The 4487-nt window shown below is 33.4% G+C and overlaps 1 pseudogene; it reads left to right on the top strand.

Annotated features, from left to right (window-relative positions):
- Window positions 1–4487, top strand: part of LOC106331027 — a 13607-nt pseudogene that overhangs the window by 4220 nt on the left and 4900 nt on the right.

The following is a 4487-nucleotide window of genomic DNA, read 5'->3' as shown; positions in this document are numbered from 1 at the left end:
AAGATCGATCGATGGATAAATGTCCAAAAACGCATCGATCGATGAATTTCCGAGGAAGTATACTGACGAAGTTCTCCCTCGGTATATTCCGAGGACATTTCTGACAAACTAGTGATCCTCGGAATTTCCTCGGAAATTTGTTTCCTCGGAATTCCTTCTGAAAATTCCGAGGGATTTCCGAGGAAAGAAGAAATTCCGAGGAATTATTTCCGAGGACTTGTTTCGTCGGTATGTCGTCGTAATAACGTTATTCCGACGAAATTCCGACGATTTTTTCCCTCAGTATCTTTGCTGTTTTCTTGTAGTGAAGGTACGAGGTTTTGATAGAAAAGTTGACAAACTTAAGAACGAGATTGATAGCTTTCTGGAAAAAGTGGTGCAAGAGCATGTAGATGCAAATGAAGACCAGTTAAATTTTGTTGATACATTGTTATCAACTCAAAGGGATAAGACGACACCATTCGAGCTTTGACAAAACCAGTTTGAAAACCCTTCTCTTGGTAAAACAAAGTCATTCTCCTTCTTTTACATTTTTGTTTTAAATGATTTAGTTTTTTTTTAACATCTGATTAATTATGCTATTACAACGATGAGAAATATTACATATACGATTCTACAGCCGACAATTCTACCATCATATGAGAATGCACGTCTGATTGCATCGCTCCGAGCCGCCCTATGAGACCCATGTTCGATGATACGTCCTTGCTCTATGCTGAAGACCTCTTGTAACTTTTTTTCTCCATGATCTGCATAATTTGCTGAAGACCTCTTGTAACCCTTTTTCTTTATGATCTGCATAATTTGCGTTTTCTGGGGTTTGAACCCCAGACCTCCTGGTGTAGAAGCATTAATAAACTCTTAGTCAAACCACTCGACTAATCGGTATAAATGATTTAGTTTTGTTTTTCTAAACAAAATTACTTCATTAATTATCTTACCATAATTCAACCAATAAAAAAAATAAATTGCATAATCATCTTACAATATTAAAAGGGCTTAATACTCAACTCTCAACATGTCCACGTATGATTAAAAATTCAAACCAATAGAAAGTAGCCAGCTGTCTCATCTCCTAAAACATCCTTTTTTCTTTAGTTTTTTGTCTCAGTAAGGTTTTTAACTTTTGACCTTTTCCGTTTCCTCCTTCAACTTCATCGCCTTTCAGCTTCCCTTTCAGTTGTAAATCGCCATTCAACTTCTCCTTCTCCCACTTAATACATATGTTTTGCATTCATCAAATCAAAGACAACAACTCCACGAATTACTATTCGACTACCCCTCTCAACCATATATATATATGCCAATGTCGCCATACAATTCCCTTATACTGCTAAACATTTCGTAGTTGCAGTATGAACTGGAGGGGAGCGTAAATCTGTCCATGGCTAGGTACTACTTATGCAGTCCCAACTATATTATGTTTATGTCAAAGAAACTATTTGCATTCGGATCTCTAACCATTGAGTTTCAATCTGTCCATAACCGATTCCGAGTGTCTGAATCCTCTTATGTTATTTGCTCAGATCATGGGCCGAGGAGGAGGAAGGAAAGAGAGCTACAGAATCTACTGCTCCGCCTTGAAAGTTAGGTTTCCATGTCAGTTCTGACTTTGTTGGCCTTTTTCATCAGACAGAGGAACACTAGGTAGATTTTAGTTTTGGAAGCCTCCATTTGATTGGAATCTGTCTCCATCTTATTCAGTGTTTCCTAATTTTTTATATCACAGTGCTGCAATTGTAATTAACATAGTGTGAAAATGTTGTTTTTTCCTCTCAAAGCACGAGAATAGCAAAAGTTTTTTGTTTTTAATTATAGAAAGCTGCTCGCTACTCCACCTTCTGTCCGTAACTCTCCTCTCCATTATGCCGCCGCCCAAGGCCACCACGATGTAACCCAGTTTGTAAGATCTCAGAGATTCTAACAAGTTTTGACCTTTGTGGTAATGATGAATTGATTAAGATGATCCTAATATGGGTTTTGTTGTTTTTATCCACATATAGTTTATAATGATGAATTGATTAAGATGATCCTAACGTAAGATGATCGTAATGATGAATTGATTAAGATGATCCTAATGTGAGGTTTGTTTTTTTCTACAGTCCACTTTGATGCAGGCTTGCCAACATGGTCATTGGGAGGTCGTTTGATTCTCATTCGTTTTGGTGCTAACGTAAGCATTTGATAAACTTTATTCTCACAGATTGACATAGTGATTGTGTTTGACTAATCGGGTTGATAGAATCACATATCATATTAGCTAACAATAATCCTCTTTGTATTTTGCGGCTCAGAATGGTCATCCTCGGTTTAGCAGGATATTGCTTTCGGAGTAGATACCAAGTGTCTCCAATTGCTGGAGCCTGTTGAAGAGTAACAAATCCTGGATTTGATCAAAGGGTTAATAGTGTTTTGAAAGAGTTAAAGCTTATGGCTTCAGTTGACATGATTACCTGAAAATGTCTTTCAAATGTGTGCAGTGTTCTTCAAGAAGTGATAAACAGAGCATCAGATAGAGGAATAACACCTCTTCATGTGGCAGCTCTGAAGGGAGACATAGAGACGGTGCGGTTACTCTTGGATTGGGAGCTTTTGTTGCTCATGTCATTATGGAAGATGGAACCACAAGAGATCTTATAATTTATTCTTCTAATGGAGGTGGTTTCTTACCATTTTGGTGGAAACAAATATTTAGATTTGTGAGATTTATAAATCGGTATATTTATATTTGTGAGATTTATAACTCTAAATTACGTTTGCAGGTTTATCTGCATACTTTGGAGATTCAAAGAAGCGCATAATAAAACTGTCACAGGTTTGCCTCAATCAAGTTTGTCGTTTTAAAGAAACCTGATGGTCTATATCATGTTGTTAGTGGAGCAAGTAATGTCGCTAAGGTAAATATGTTATGTATTCTCACTATCTATTGCCAATCTTTTCACTTGCTAAAGGTCGATGAAAATATATATTCCTGCTGAGGTGACAAGAAACAGAACATTAAGAAAATGGGTTGGTAGAGAAAACCGGAGAAAACATAAACATAAACTTTGGTTCTGGATATTCTAGAGGTATACTATGTTTATTCCTCAAATCTCTCTCTTCTAGTAACTGTTTATACAGTGATATGTTTGTCATAAAAATTTATATACTGAGACAAGGGCATGGTTAGAAAATAAAATTTAATGAATACATGCTGTTCTTCTGCGACAAATGGGAAGCTTGGAGGTCATAAAAGGAGAGTTAACACCAGATGGAAGAACAAGAGTGACAAGGATAAAGAAAGAAGACAATTCTTGCCCGTCATTTGCGTTATCCGTATAATCTAAGAAACAGAGGTGATCCAAGTTCTGGTGAATATAGAAGAAAGAAAATACTCTGACGTTTTAATATGTTGATGCACATTAATGTTTTTTGTTTTGTCAACTTGCATAGTAATTGAGTAGAAGAGAATAGATAACTTGAAAGTATATATAGTAGTTAAGTAGGAGGGAATGTAAAATATGCAAGTGTATCAAAAGGTCGTCTTTGCGGTTAACACGAAAGCAAGAATTCGTGATAGTGTAACTATGTTTAAAAAAAATGTTTGCTTATATCGGTGTGTACACGAAATGTTGACTGCATGTCAATTTGTGTTGAAATAAATAAATTGGATCAAATCTGTTACCATTAAAAGTAAGTCATAATGCAATGTTTACGTAAATAGTTAAAAAAAGAAGAGATAATTACACTTAAAGCGAAGCTTAAACTAAGTTAATACAGAAAAATAAATTGGATACGAACAAACTGAAATTATATCCAATCTATTCACACAGTATTTGATTATGAATTATTTTATAGATTTACATCTAAGCAAACAAACATTAGAACGAAAATTGTAATATAAAAAAAGTTAGAGCAAACAAAACAGGGAAGTTTTTGTAAATATTCTGACAAAATTTGTAGACAATATATATACAGAATATTTTAAGAATTTAATAAAAATTTGAAAAACACATTAAGAATATCCAAATATAATGAGCAATTGCTTAAAATACCATAATTTAGATACCGTTTTAATATTACTTTCAAGCAAAAATATTATAGAATTTGAGTTTCAGTTTAGTAATTATTATTTTTAGTATTTGTATGATGAGGTTGAGTTTATAAATTTCTATAAATTATTCTTCAACTTTTATAAATGATGTAAGAAAATTAGTTTAGTCTTATTTTCATCGCAACTTTAAAGTATTTATGAATTTTTTATTTTTAAAAGTAAATTTAGAAAATTTATGATTAAATTAGAATTCCTTTAATTTAATAACATATATGTAATATGCGTATTTGTTTTGTATTATTTTAGTACAAAAAATTCATAAATAACTAACTTGATGCAAAATCACAACCCAAATCTAAATTTTTAACAAAATATTATTTGATTTACCTATAATAGTTTATTTCGATTGTACCATACAAGATGTTGATTAACATGTACTTTTCCGTTAATTGGG

Source organism: Brassica oleracea, chromosome C3 (genome assembly GCF_000695525.1).
Source record: "Brassica oleracea var. oleracea cultivar TO1000 chromosome C3, BOL, whole genome shotgun sequence".
Classification (NCBI taxonomy): domain Eukaryota; kingdom Viridiplantae; phylum Streptophyta; class Magnoliopsida; order Brassicales; family Brassicaceae; genus Brassica; species Brassica oleracea.
This window is presented reverse-complemented; position numbering and strand designations above follow the sequence as displayed.